Source organism: Dromiciops gliroides, chromosome 4 (assembly GCF_019393635.1).
Source record: "Dromiciops gliroides isolate mDroGli1 chromosome 4, mDroGli1.pri, whole genome shotgun sequence".
Taxonomy (NCBI): Eukaryota; Metazoa; Chordata; class Mammalia; order Microbiotheria; family Microbiotheriidae; genus Dromiciops; species Dromiciops gliroides.
Window position 1 is genome coordinate 399,404,772 of NC_057864.1, and position 15,707 is coordinate 399,420,478.

Sequence of the window (15,707 nt, forward strand, 5' to 3'; positions counted from 1 at the left end):
GTCAAGTGTCTGAGGCTAGATTTAAACTCAGGTCCTCCTGAATCCAGGGCCAGTGCTCTATCCTCTGCACCACCTAGCTGCCCCTAAAAGAGCATTGTTTTGTTGTTGTTTTTGGTGAGGCAATTGGGGTTAAGTGACCTGCCCAGGGTCACACAACTAGTAAGTGTTAACTGTCTGAGGTCAGATTTGAACTCAGGTCCTTCTGAATCCAGGGCTAGAGCTTTATCCAGTACGCCACTTAGCTGCCCCCTGGGCTCCATGATTTCTGAGGTCCCTTCTAATCCTGGGATTCTGGAAATTGTTGCCCTCTTCAGTGTTACAAATGTGAACATTAAAACAGATGAAATTTAAGTGATTAGTTCAGAACCATATAATGAGCTGCTCATAGATCCAGAAATAGGAATAAACTTAGTGATTAATTAGAACATTCTGTTATTCAGTAGGGCAGCTATGTGGCCCAGTGGCTAGAGTGTTGGGTCTGAAGTCAGGAAAACTCATCTTCCTGAGTTCAAATATGGCCTCAGACACTTACTAGCTGTGTGATCCTGGGCAAATCACTTCACCCTGTTTGCCTCAGTTTCCTCATCTGTAAAAAGAACTGGAGAAGGAGATGGCAAACCATGCTAGTATCTTTGCCAAGAAAACCCCATACAAGGGGCAGCTAGGTGGCGCAGTGGATAGAGCACTGGCCCTGGATTCAGGAGGACCCGAGTTCAAATCCAGCCTCAGATACTTAACACTTACTAGCTGTGTGACCCTGGGCAAGTCACTTAACCCCAATTGCCTCCCTAAGGAAAAAAAAAAGAAAAAGAAAACCCCACACGGGGTCATGGAGAGTTGGTCACAATTGGAAAAAAACTGACTGAACAACAATGACAAAATCATCATGTGGTATAACTTTAAGGCCTTTCATTATTCTTCTTGCCCTCTGCTAGATGTTCGCCAGCCTATAATTGTCCTTCATAAAATGGGATGAGCTGAACTGAACACAGCACTCCAGGTGTGGTCAGAGCAAGGAAGATTGAAGTCACCTCATCCTTCCTGGCAGAAGTTGCTATCTTGATGCAGCCCAAGATTACGTTAGTGATTTTTTTGGCTGCCACATTAGCAACATACTGTTGATTCATTGACCTTCAGTCCCCTGAAACACCTGGATTTTTTCAAACTGCTACCTAACCTTACCTCATACATTTTCTGAAGCCAATATAAGACTTTGCACTTATAGCTATCAAATTTCATCTTCTTAGAGTCAGACCAAAGGTGGTTGAATACTTTTTGGAGACTGATTGATACTTGGCATGTTAGCTGTCCCTCCTTCTCAGCTTTGTGTCTATGTGTATTGTTTGGGGAGTGGGATACATGAATAATAAAAAAAAAACCACATTTCTAGCTTGAGATTATTGTCACTACCTGGTTCTAATCACGTAGCAAACACGACTGGCTCCCAACTAAACTCATGCTGTAAATTCAAAGCACCCAGCTTTCTGGGTGGCTGCTTTGTTATCTGTTTGATGAACAACTATCTGGTTAATGAACTACTTTGCTTTTCCAAGGAAAGAGTCATCTCTAACAAACCCCAGCAAGTTGATCAACCATATTTCTCCATGGTCAGAGTGTACCCCTTAGGGCCAGAGCATCCCTAACTGGACCCAGGCCTACCAGGCTTACCTCATTCACACTGCCTCCATGCAACTGGGGAGAGGGTAGGGGACAGGAAAGAAAGAGATACTTTTTTTTTTTTTTTTAGTGAGGCAATTGGGGTTAAGTGACTTGCCCAGGGTCACACAGCTAGTAAGTGTTAAGTGTCTGAGGTCGGATTTGAACTCAGGTCCTCCTGACTCCAGGGCCAGTGCTCTATCCACTGTGCCACCTAGCTGCCCCTAGAGATATACTCTTAAGCATGACTGCTGAAGAAAAATCAGTAAAGATTATAAAAGTGAAAATCCTACTTTTCCTTTTGTCTAATTCAGGTCCCTTTTTAGTCCATGCCAAGGCCTGGGGCTGGCTGGTGCAGTACAATCTCTGAACTCAATCTCTCAACCTTAACTCCACTGTGGTAAAGTTTCCAGAGTGAGGCTACAACTCCCCTCAGCATATGAGGGGTCTTTGAAATGTCAAGATAAGCAGAACCACCAAGTGATTCTTCTCTTACCTTGGGACACAAAATACAATACTTTTGTGGACAGGTACAATAAACTTCTTTAGGACTTTTACCCTAAGATATACATTAGGCATCTCATATCATGTCTGGCTCACCATTCACTTAAATTCTTCCGTTTCAAACTGACTCAATATTTAATAGACAATACCTTGGGCATGTCTAAGTCTCCTCAAGCAATCTAAAAGCATTTCCAATGCAGTGTAACTCCAGTTCCCCCAATGGCTTTCAGACACCTAAATTCTTCAAATACCTTTTCTCACTTAAGCTAAAGGCTGTGATTGACTTGTTTCAATTGAGAGGTACTCTCACCTGAAAGTATTAAGGTATCAAGGCATAGGAGTTTGACATTTTAAGTGGGGATGGGATAATTGTCTAGGCTGAACCCCCATCCTTACAGTGTTTTTAGGCATTGTAGACTTGACTTTTTAATGAAGGCTCATTTTTTTTTTCGTGAGATCCTAAATGTTATATTAAATGCATATTAGAGAAAGTTTTAGAGATTTATTTCAAAATCTTCCTGTTACAGACTAATTCCTAGGTACCCTGTCTCCCTCTTTCATTCAAAAAAAAGCAGCCCGATTGCCTTATCTTTGTTTTTTGAAAGATTCAAGCCATTTCACTGCATAATGCCTGAAGATTACAGTTGAGATCAGGATTTATCCAATTATTATAAATTATTTTATCCAAAGCAAATCACATTTTTTGGGCTAGTTGGATGCTGGTAGGGATAATATATGAAGAAAGCTAAAAGGAAGAAAAGTTCAGCAAAAGTAAATGACCTTTAAAATGGCCTTAAGCACTGTGTATACAGCCCTTTACTTTCTCTGGACAAATCTTCAAGGGGTAAATGCTCAAATGAAATGGTCCCGGTAGTCTTCCAGGAAGAAGGCATTCTCTGGGACAGAGTGATGTGGTCACAGCAGAATCACTTAATTAGGGTGCTTGCCTTGCCAGACAGACCAATGGCTCCCCCACCCTTGGTTCAAACTTTGCTAGGCTCCCTTTGGCAAGGTTTAGCTTCAGTTTTACCCCAAGGGCTGTGGATGGTTATAGGTTTATTTCCCTTCCTCTCTCCCTTTGTGATTTCTCAGATTATAGATTAGGGATTAGGCTGGGTACCTAGGGTTTTCACAAACGCACATAGATATAAACTCTAGGAGAAGAGAACCATGGGGGAAGCGGGGAAGGGAGAGAGGACTGAATGGATATGTACGAACTCTGCCTTTTCTGCCATCCCTCATCTCCATTTTGGCTAGAGAAGGGAGGGTCAAGGTCATGAATAAATCTGCAAAGATTTATTGGGTGCAAAGTACTACATTATTTAGTAGTAATCATAACACATTTATATAGCACTATGTACAAAATTAATTCTTTACAACCCTCCTATAAGATAGGTTGTTGTAGGTATTGTTATTTCCATTTTATTGATAAAGAAACAAAAACTTTAAAAGGTTAAGTGATTTGTCCAATATCACACAGACAAGTGATAGGTATATGGGGCAGCTAGGTAGTGTGATGGATAGAGCACTAGACTTGGAGTCAGGAAGACTCATTTTCCTGAGTTCAAATCCAGCCTCAGAAACTTACTAGCTGGGTGACCCTTGGCAAGTCACTTCACCTTTTGCCTCAGTTTCCTGATCTGTAAAATGAGTTGGAGAAGGAAATGGCAAACCACTCCTAGTATCTTTGCCAAGAAAACCCCAAATGGGGTCACAGAGAGTTGGACCCGACTGAACTGATAGAACGTGAGTCTGCTTAGTACTCTTTCCACCATTCTGCACTGCCTCTAGATGCTATACTGTAGCATGGGCTGAGACAAGGTCACCTGAGGCCAGCCCCATTCATGCATCCCTTAGCTCCCCCACTGCTAAGTGACCCCAGCCAGTAGGAATGTGCTGACTGTGGGAGCCACCTACATGAAGAGTACTTGCCCTCGCTCAAACCTTCACATAGGCTTTTTCCACCAGGAAGTAGAAATCTGTTCTCCCCTTATTGGAGAGAACCAGCTAAGTCTGCTGCAGGGAGGCCGAGTTCACTGTCACTGACTTGAAAGTTCTAACTAGGAACATTTAGGTTGTGAATAACTTTTAGTCATTTTTAAATCCCTTCTTCCTTCCTCCCCCCCCCCCCCACCCAGGGATCGAGTGTCTAGTATAGGGTCCTTTTAAGAGAATAGAAATGTTAACGCAGAGTCAGGGCCAGCCCTTGGCATAATTGTGGAAGGACTTAAATCTTGTCTCCATCACCACTTCCCTGGCAAGGGATGCTGCATTCAAACACCTTTGAGTCTGACCATCTGATGCCTACTACCTGTATGACCTTGGGCAAGTCCCTCTCTGGGCTTCAGTTTCCTCATCTCTAAAATGAGATTGAACTAGATACCCTCCATGGCTTGTTTTCATTTTGTTTAAACTATTTTTTGTTGTTGTTGTTCAGTAGTTTTGAGTCATGCCTGACTCTTCCTGACCCCATTTGGGATTTCCTTGTCAGAAACACTGGAGTGGTTTTCCATTTCCTTCTCCAGCTCATTTCACAGATGAGGAAACTGAGGCAAATAGGGCTAAGTGACTTGCCCAGGGTCACACAGCTAGCAAGTGTCTGAAGCTCAGAGCTCTATCCAGTTGACCACCTAGCTCGAGATCTATGATCAAAGAAGACAGCCTATGTAAAATAAAACACTACATAAATACTGTTAATGTTATTTATTATTGTGTTGATCCCACAAGCATCCAGTGCCTTCATGCTCTCACCTCCCACCCATTCTGTGTAAATTAAAGGGATTAGATTTGATTGATCTCTCTGATCCCTTCCAGCTGTCAAACTCTGATCCTCCCCAGAACACCTCCCTATCCATCCAAACCAGCTCTTAGAATCCTGTCATTTATACTTCATAGAAATAACAATTTCTACAACGGGTCATTTTTTTTTGTTTTGGTTTTTTGGGTGGTTTTGTGTGTGTGTGTGTGTGTGTGTGTGTGGTACAATGAGGGTTAAGTGACTTGCCCAGGGTCACACAGCTAGTAAGTGTCAAGTGTCTGAGGCTGGATTTGAACTCAGGGCCTCCTGAATCCAGGGCCAGTGCTTTATCCATTGTGCCACCCGGCTGCGCCCCACCCCCAACAGGTCATTTTTAAGAGCATTGTCTGGGGCAGCTAGGTGGTGCAGTGGATAGAGTACTGGCCCTGGAGTCAGGAGTACCTGAGTTCAAATCCGGCCTCAGACACTTAACAGTTACTAGCTGTGTGACCCTGGGCAAGTCGCTTAACCCCAATTGCCTCACTAAAAAAAAAAAAAAAAAAAAGAGCATTGTCCTATCTGGGAACTTAACTGCAAGAGAAAAGGATCTTAACTCACTCACCCTGAACATCAATGGTCTTTATTTATTTTGCATGCAGTCTTAGCAGAAACAGAAGAGGATATACAGATATTAGGCTCTCCAAACTCTAAATAAGAATGGAAAAAATATCATATCCTTAATCCATTTATATACTGATCCTTTGCCTTTCCACCCCAGTGATTTACATTTTCATGTACACAGTAACTGTTCAGGGAGTCATGTTGGTATAAAACTCTTATACACACCCCTGCCTTAGTAGGACTTTGTCAATGTTTTTTCTTTCCTATTTTCCTTTTAAAGTTTAGACAAGACATTGTCTTAATAGTTTCTCATGCCTTGAATCAGGTCATATGCAAAGTGAAAATCTGTGACAGTCTAGCTCAAGGGAGTAAAAAAACCAAAACTTTCCTCTTTCTCTCTTCTAATTCACTCTTCTTGGACCTTTCTTCCTCAATCCATAAAACAAAATATGAACTGATTTCCGCTATTCTATTATGAGTGGTCAGACATTAAATACATCACTGAGAAGCTTTGCCTAAGGAAACACTGGTATCAAACAGGTGGTCCCAGCAGGCCCTACATGAATTATTAGCCTAGTGGCATCAAAAACCAGAGATGGTAATACTAAAATGGTAGGTCTATCATCAAGAGACCTCATCCTGTGCCCATGAGGTCAGTGGCCTACCGCTGTCCCCTTTGCCAGTCATAAAAGCTGCATGTAACTATGAAGCATGATTCTCCTGCCTGAAAAGGATGACCTTTGCCCTCCTTGAAGAAACAAACCATGCAGCCCAAGATCTTTATCACCAACCACATGCAGCAGACTGGATTTTACTACTAGGTGTCTTTGGTCAAGATTGTTCCAGTCTTCATTCAGTAATCTACTTGCTTTTGCATTTAGGAACTAGTATCTGAAGCCTAAAATGAAATTGAGTTATTATAAATGCACTCAAAAGGAAAATAGAAGATAAGCATAAAATGCTATCCTGGAAATTAGAACTGAAGATTTTCAAGGTTTCTACGTCTTCATACACTCCATCATTGCAAGGTTATCTGGGTACTGATAAGCTATAGCCAGGATAGGAAGCAAAAGTCCCTGTTAAGGCCAGATTTACCATCTGATAGTATTGGACAGATATGAAAATTCAAGTCTCTAAGTGCTAATGCTTCATTTGGGGCAGTGACTCAGCTGTCAAAGTGACTAAATTGAAATAATGCCAATGCACCGGTACTATAGATATGATCTTTTCTGCTGTAATAGAAACATTACTTGATCTGGCCAGTAGACTTAATAGAGATCAGCTTTCTATTCCATTTTGAAGGTCTGGACTCATAAAGAATCTCTCAGGAATATTAGTATGAGGAGGAAACGGTCGTGTTTATTTCTCATTTTGCTCTCTTCACTGGTAAACTGCTACTTGTCACCAACGTGAGTGTTTGTTTTGACTTGGGAGTTTGTAGTTTGTAGGACTGATTAAAGTATGACCATGATAAAAAGGCTTCTGGGCATACATGCCAAGATAGAAGTGGCACCATGATGGTTTTACAGAGGGAAGAGAGAAGAATGTTGTCATCCTCTGCTGGTAGAGATAGAAAACATTCCCAGCAATGGGGGCAGGTCGGTGGCACAGTGGATAAAGCACTGGCCCTGGATCCAGGAGGACCTGAGTTCAAATCCTGCCTCTGACACTTGACACTTAGTAGCTGTGTGACCCTGGACAAGTCACTTAACCCTCATTGCCCCCCCACACACACACACACAAAAAACATTCCCAGCAAGAGAAGCAGAAGAAAAAAAGGGGGGGTGGCAGTGAGAGAAGAAGCAGAAAAGAAGAAAGAATAAGAGGAATTTCTGTGTGCACCATTGCAAATGTGCATAAAGAATATCACCCTCAGAAGACAAAGAATATAATATCTCCCTTAAAATTCCAGCAGTTTGGAGACATGAGGAGAAAAACCTTAAATCATTTTCCATCTCAATATCCCACCAGTGATTCTTTTAATGTCATTTTTGGAAATGTCTCCACTCAAGAAATGATTTTTTAAAAAGAGAGAGAGAGAGAAAGAGAGAGAGGACAACAGAAGATTGTGGATTTCTATGGATGGACTCATTGTATTATATTATTGTTAAGATCAGATGAGATGAAATTATATACTCCCCTGTAGGAGTAGAAGGATCAATGAATTTGACTCAGTGAACCTGGGATCTAATCACACAAGTCACCATTTTTAAGTTCTTAAGCAATTAACTTTAACTCTCTGGATCTTGGTTTCTTCATCTATGAAATTATGTGGGCTGGTCTAGATAACCTCTCAGAGATCTTTCATAGCTCTAAATCTATGGTTTAGATCATAGTTGTTGTTGGGCTTTTCCCCCTATGCTCTAAATCTATGACTTTATAATCTTTTGGCACTATGATCTGTTGAATGCTTAGGGGTCAGCCAGAGATCAATATGGAATCTATCCAATAGGAGGAATCAATTCCTCGTGCACCCATTTAACCCTCTGTCCAAAGATTGAATGTGGACATTCAAATGGTGATCAGTTATGGTTCATTTGGTTTTTATATTCCATGGTTCCTTGCACACAGTTGGCATTTGTTGGATTGGAAAGTTACAAAACATCATAAAATATTTTCAAACTGCATGCAGTCACTTTTGCTGATGTTCCCAAGAATTGTAGTCATCCATAATACCCCCAGAAAAGTAAAATTCCCCAGAATGAGGGGAAAGGAACAACTATTTATATGGTGGTAAACTTGACGTGTTATTTCATTAGCATAAAGAATTCTTGGGCCCAAAACAAAAAAGAATTCCTGGATGAGACAATTCCCTCTGCCAATACAAGTCATCCCCTTCTCTTAAGCTTTTGGTTATAGAGGGGTGTCTTAGGCACTAAGAGGTTGCCCAGGGTCATACACCCCACATGTGTCCAAGTTGGGGTTTAAATCCTAGTTTTCTTGGCACCCACGCCAGCCCTATTCATTGTCCTCCACTATCTCTCCTTCAGTAACTAGGAAGAAATACAGATAATTGTATGTGGCTCAAATATAGCCTTTTGTTGTTGTTGTTCTCAAACTCTGCTCAAACAGCAGTAACTAAAGTCAAGGACTCAAGTCTACGTTGAAAATGAAGTAGACATTTTGTCCAGTATTGATGTGCTTGCTTCTGTGTGGCTCTCACGTGGATTAAAAAAGACAAAATATATTTCTCCCTGCTAGATATTTGGGTTTATTTAAGCCCTTAAGCTTTAGCCCTGATAAACTGGATGAAGCATATTTCTTGCAATTTTGACTGTTACGATTCAGCCAGTGTTTGTTTCCATTTTTAATGGTGCATGTCTTTGGCAGTGGTGAGGGGGAAGATCTATGAAAGTGCCCACTGGAACATTTTTTAAGGCAGCAAAAAGAGTTTTTTTGAGCTTAGGCTTACACAGAACACATCAAACTATAATGTCAACACTGTTGAATCAAAAAGAGCAGTAAAAAAAAAAAGCTACTAAATGCAATTGGGCTCAGCAACTTCTTTAATCTTGAATGTCATGGGAGAAACTAAGCAGTACTAATGGGGACCGTGGTTGGGAGTATACAAGAAATAGGAAAGAAAGAGGAGAGGGGGAAAAAAATCAGTCAATAAAATAAATCAGTCAGGCACTGTGATAAGTGCTGGGAATACAAATACAAAACATAAAGACAGTCCCTGCCCTCAAGGAGCTTACAATCTAATGGAAGAAAACAACATACAGAAGGAACCTGAAAAAAGGGGGGTGGGAAGGAAGGTACCCAGCATGGGGGCATGATAGAAGAGTGCAGCCAAGTGGGAAATGAAGAAATGGCAGACCTGGGTCACCTCTTTAAGGAGAGTTTCTGGAAGAAGCTCTCCCCCATCCACTCAGAGAGAGGGGCAGAGGAGTACTGATAAGGTGTGTGATCTAAGGCTGAAGTGATCTTGAAGGAAGTGAAGAAAGGAAGGAAAAGAAAAAAAAATAAGATCATAGAACTGAAAGGGATCATAATGACCATCAAGTTCAACCCCCTTATTTTACCCAAGGCACTGGAAAAATTAAGTAATTTGCCCACAGCCATATAGCTAGTGTCTGAGATAGGATCTGAACTCAGATCTTCTTGCCTCTAGGTTTGTCATTTTATCTACTACACTGCAATGCTTCTCTTAGATAAAGGGGGGGGGGTGTCATCATCATCATCACCAGCATATATAGTGGTTTAAAGTCCGCAAAGCACTTTACATGTTAACTCATTTACTCCTTTTTTTTTTTTTTTTTTGCGGGCAATGGGGGTTAAGTGACTTGCCCAGGGTCACACAGCTAGTAAGTGCCTGAGACCGGATTTGAACTCAGGTACTCCTGAATCCAAGGCCAGTGCTTTATCCACTGCGCCACCTAGCCGCCCCTCATTTACTCCTGATAACCCTGTGAGGTAGATGCTATTATTATTCCCATTTTAGAGATGAGGAAACTAAGGTCAAGTGATCCAAGGCCCAAGATCATACTGCCACTAAGTGTCTAAGACTGGATAAAAATTCATTTTTTCCTGACTTCAAGTCCAATGCTCTATTCACTATGCCACCATCTGGTGTCATCTAGTAGTACAAGCAACAATTGCCAGCCCTTAATTTTCTCATCTATAAAATAAAGTCGTTGGTCTCCAGGATCGAGCTCAAAATTTTTATGATTCTCTGAATGCTATAAATTGCCAATCCCCAGAATAGAATTTACCTGAATGTTTTGAATAGAGAGAGCCTTCCTTTCAGTCACCAACAAAAGAAAGAATCTAACTTCTGGTTTCATCTTCCCTTCAAATCAGAGAGGATTTCAGTAGGTAGAAGACATTTTCATTAGAGAATTGATAAGTGATTCTCATGTGAAGGCAGAACAAGTAAATTGAGATCCTGAGTTCTCACAGCTGGAATCTTGGAACTATATTTATTGGCAAGACCCCAGGAATATTGAGGGGTTATATTTAGTCATGTAGAGTTGGAAACATTATAGAATTAACTAGCTGTCATCAGTAATTCCAAATGGTAATTTTCGAGTAAACTTCTTAGCAAAGGACATTGTATTCAAATCTCTGGGATACTTGCCAGCAAATGTATGTTTAATCAGGGAGGCTTCCTCTTGTTCCTCCATCCTGTCAAGACTGAACCAATTTCCTAAATTGTACTGAGAGTTCTATACCCCCCCCCCAAAAAAAGTGATATTGACAGGAAACTAGGCTTATGAGATGTCAACTGTGGAGGGGCTGTGTTCATCCTTCCATTAGAAAGTTTAAGAATGGAAGCAGAAATACCCTACAAGGAGGAAGGAAGCCAGGCATTTGGTTATGAGGCTTCAGTGGCCTTCAAGAAATACAGCTATGGTACATTGATTTGAGGCCAAACTGGTAAAATTCGTATCAAGTAAAGCTTGACCCTCTGACCTCACCCTGTTTCCCCTGACCCCCATACACCAATGACATTGAGTCCTGTGGTAGAAAGCACATAGGACTTAGAATCAGATGATATGAAGTGACTTATTAGCTATTGAGCGAGTAAGTTGCTTAACCTTGCTGGGTTTCAGATTTTCTGCCAGGTAGGTGGCACCTTGGATAGAGTGCTGGGTCTGGAGTCAGGAAGACCTGAATTCAAATTTAGCCTCTGACAGTTACTATTTTCATGGTCCTGGAAAAGTTCCTTAAGTTCTGTTTGCCTCAGTTTCCTCATCTATAAGATGAGAATAAAAATATTCATGTTGCCCACCTTACAAGGTCATTGTGAGGCTCCACTAAATCATGTATGTAGAGTCCTTAAAGCATGATATAAAGGTCAGCCATTATTGTGAATTATTGTGAGGATCAAGTGATAAGCTGTCCCTGGGGCCCTCTATAAATGAAAGTTGTTTGTTGTTGTTAGAGAAGGGAAAAACTTAGCTTTTCCCTAAGAGTTGATTTCTTCACTTTCATACATTAAAAAAGTCTTTCATGCCCTATGCTATGATAAGAACGTGCAAGGCAATGCCCAGGAAAGAGGAAGACAAAAATGAAATAATCTTTGCCCTCAGAGAGCTTACCTTCTAGAGGAGGCTAGGAAGAGGACAAAGGGGATCACATACAACTTATACAAAATAAATACTATGTAATTTGGTGGAGGTGGGGTGTGAGAGCACAAGAGACTGGGAGGGGTGGGAATCAGGAAAGGACCTGCTATTTGGAGGTGGCCCTTGAGCTAACCCGTGGAGAGAGCCAGGGATTCTGGGAAGTGGAGGTGAGGAAGGATTGCATTTCAGACATGAGGCACAGTTTGTGCAAAGGAGAAGTGTCAGGAGATGGAATGTCATTTGCAGGGAACAGCAAGCAAGCCAATTTGGCTGAGATGTAGAGTACAGGATGGGGAGTAATGCAAGATCAGTCTGGTAAGATCGGTTGGAGCCAGACCGTGAAGGATTTAAACGCCAGACAAGGGAGTTTATATATTATATCCTAGAGACAAGAGGAAGCACCTGAAGTTTCTTGATCAAGCGAGTCTCCTGGTCTGACCTGTGCTTTAGGAATGCCACTTTGGCCAGAGTGGAGATTATACAGCTAGAGGCAGCCAGGTGGCAGACATGATGGATGGCTGGACCTGGAGTCAGGAAAACATGAGTTAGACTCCTACCTCAGATACCTATTAGCTATGTGATCTTAGTCAAATTATGTACTTAACCTCTGTGCCCCAGTGTTCACAAATGTAAAATGAGGAGAGCTAGGATGGGTGACCTCTACCAAGGTCCCTTCCAGATCCATATTGCTGATCCTGTGTTTGGAAAAGGAAAGACCGAAAGCAAGGAAAGCAATTAAGAGGTTACTGGAATAGCCCAGACAAGAAGTCATGAGAGCTAGACCAAAGATTGTGGCTATATGAGTGGAGAAATGGGGGTGAGCTTGAGAGGTTTTGAAGAGGTAGAACTGATAGGGCTTGGTAAAATGATAGGGAAAGTCAGGAAGAGTGACTCTAAATCTGAGTGAGTGGAAGGGATGGAAATGTGCTTTGGGAAAAGGAACATAGAAAGAGGGATGATACTAGGAAGAAAGATCATGAGTTCCATCTTGAATATGTTGAGTTTGAGATGTCTATGGGACATCCAATTGGAGATCACTGAAGTTAATTTGCCTTGTGCCTAGAAAGTGGTATAGTAGATAGAGCCATTTGACAAGGCACTACGTGGAATTTTCACTTCAAATACTTGCCCACACCCACTCCTAAACTTGATGATTAGAGTTGATTTTGCTGATCATAACAGTTACTCCAGTTTCTCAAATCCCAGTGCACCTTGATCAGGAACCCCACGGTCTAAGAAGCAATATAGGCTTTACACTGCCCACTTAAACCACCTCCAATCATATGGAAAGTGAGAGCTAACTGTTGGTCCATCCAGTTACTTTATGACTCTATCACTCTTGTAAAAAATAATATTTTACTTATTCCCCAATTACATGTAAATATGATTTTAATATGATTTTTTAAAATTTGAATTTGAAATTTTCTTCTTTCCTCTCTCTCATCTCCCCTCCCTGAGATTTTATATAGGTTATATATGTCCAATCATGCAACACATATTACCATATCAGTCATGTTGTGAAAAAAGACACAGACCCAAAGAAATAAAAAACCATGAACAAAAATAAAGTGAAAAAGAGTATGCTTCAACCTGCATTCAGACTCCATTAATTCTTTTTTTTTTAAACTCACTCACCTTTCTTTCTTCTTTCTTTCTTTCTTTCTTTCTTTTTGTAGGGCAGTGAGGGTTAAGTGACTTGCCCAAGGTCACACAGCTAGTAAGTGTCAAGTGTATGAGGCCAGATTTGAACTCTGGTCCTCCTGAATCCAGGGCCAGTGCTTTATCTACTACGCCACCTAGCTGCCCCCCAAACTCCATTAATTCTTTCTCTGGAGATGGATGGTATTTTTCATCATGAGCCCTTTGGAAATGTCTTGGATAATTGTATTGTTGAGAATAGCTAAATCTTCATAGTTGATCATTGTACAATATTGCTGTAACTAAGTAGAATGTTCTTCTGTTTCTACTTACTTCCCTTTGCATCACTTAATATGTCTTGCCAGGTTTTTCTGAAATCATCTATTCTTACAGCACAAGAGTATTCCATTACAATTATACTTGTTCAGACATTCCCCAATTAATGGACATCCCTTCAATTCTTTGCCACTACAAAAAAAAGCTGTGGTAAATATTTTTGTACAAATAGGTCATATTCTTATAAATTTGTGACTTTTTATTATAGGGAAGTTCTAGCAGTGAGATCTTTTATCTCATTAGACTACCACAAATCAGTGGTCTGCCCTTCTTAACTACTCATACAGCTGAGCTACTCTCTCCCCAACCCAAATCATTGCACTATCCCCAAATTGACATGCAGCCACATATCCAGAGAAAAAGAATGAAAAATGAAACTCCCATCATCCTTCTAAAAACCCACCATTAGCTCTTCTAGTTCTTAGAAAAATTGTACACAGTGGAGAAGTCAGAAAGAAGGTACTTCCCTCAGAACAGTGAGAGAAATGTGGTAAGGAGAGGAGAAAAACCAACACATCTGTGATGTAACAGGATCAGGGAATCATATGCACCTTGTAGATTTTCAGAAAGACATTAACCTCTCTTGGTCACTGTAGATGAGAGGTTTATAAAACCCCTATATTCTGAAGAACCAAGATCAAAATCCACTGCTATGACCCTATTGTCTAGTTTGGAATTTCTAACTATCAGATTATGGTGGGTACACTGTGTTTCACACTACAGAAAGAATAATCTTGAATGTCTTTAACGAGTTTAGTCCAAAACATCTTAACCTTTCATAACAAAATTTAGGATGTCTAATTCATGTCAAAGCTATTTCAAACCGTCTCTGAAACCAGCCCATAGACTAAATAGGGATGTAGGAATCCACTGCTTATCCATTTCCCTCACCATTCTAAGAGCTTCACAACTAGCTGAAAATGAGACAGTAAAAACATGGCATATGCTGTGCTCTTTGTTAAGAGCTGGAAATAAAACTAAAACCTAGATAGGAACAACTTTCTGTAGTGGGAAAGAAAAGCACTCACCAGTCTTCGGTCCTGGCTTTACCATTAACTATCTATGTGACCTTGGGCAAGTCACTTCCCTTTATCCTAGTTTCAATTTCCTGTCTGTCAAATGAGGGAGTTAAACTAAATAATTTCTAAGGTGGCTTCTAACTGTGAAATTCTATGACTTTAGAGTAAGACACAATTTTCGAATATCTGAAGGAAAGAATGGTTCATCTTATAAAACTTTGAGATTCTCATAAGAAATTAAAAGTGAGGGGCAGCTAGGTGGTGTAGTGGATAAAGCACCAGCCCTGAATTTAGGAGGACCTGAGTTCAAATCCAGCTTCAGACATTTGACATTTACTGGCTGTATGACCCTGGGCAAGTCACTTAACCCTTATTGCCCCAGAAGAAAGGAAAAAAAAAAGAAAAAAGGAAATTAAAAGTGAATCAGAGGGGCAGCTTGGTGGCACAGTGGAAAAAGCACCGGCCCTGGATTCAGGAGGACCTGAGTTCAAATCCAGCCTCAGATACTTGACACTTACTAGCTGTGTGACCCTGGGCAAGTCACTTAACCTTCATTGCCCTGCAAAAAAAAAAAAGTGAATCAGAGAGAGGGGAGAGGAAAAGGAATACTAGAAAAAATGTTGATATAAAATATCAATTAGTGTTTATTTAAAATCTATTTTAATAATATTTTATTTTTTCCAATTACATGTAAAGAAAATTTTTAACATTCATTTAAAAAAATTTGTGAGTTCCAAATTTTCTCCCTCCCTCACCTCCCTCTTCCCTAAGATGGTAAGCAATTTGATATAGGTTATATATGTGCAATCATGTAAAATATATATATATAATTTTTTTAAGTAATCCAGAAGTGTTGATGATGCCAATAATGAAAGTTCAACAGTGAAATGTTCTTAGGCTTTTGGAGAACAGTCTATTCCTGGGATTCAGAGGCTTCCAAATTTTAAAGATATTCGGGTGAATTTGTGATCTCATCTCTCCAACAATGCAGATCACAAGCCATCCAGGCCACTCTATCCATTCAGTTCCTTCCTGTGTCCTTTCAGTATGTTTTAAAAACAACATGGAGGAAACCATTCATAGTGTACAAAAGGACATCTCTGTTGCCCTGATCCAGGCAGTAAA

General features: G+C 40.6%; 1 protein-coding gene across 5 annotated transcripts in view; it reads left to right on the forward strand.

The window, feature by feature from the left end:
• The window catches only part of ZDHHC14 (zinc finger DHHC-type palmitoyltransferase 14), a 374,077-nt gene that overhangs the window by 351,431 nt on the left and 6,939 nt on the right, over positions 1–15,707 (forward strand). The gene's annotated exons all lie outside the window — the stretch shown is intronic.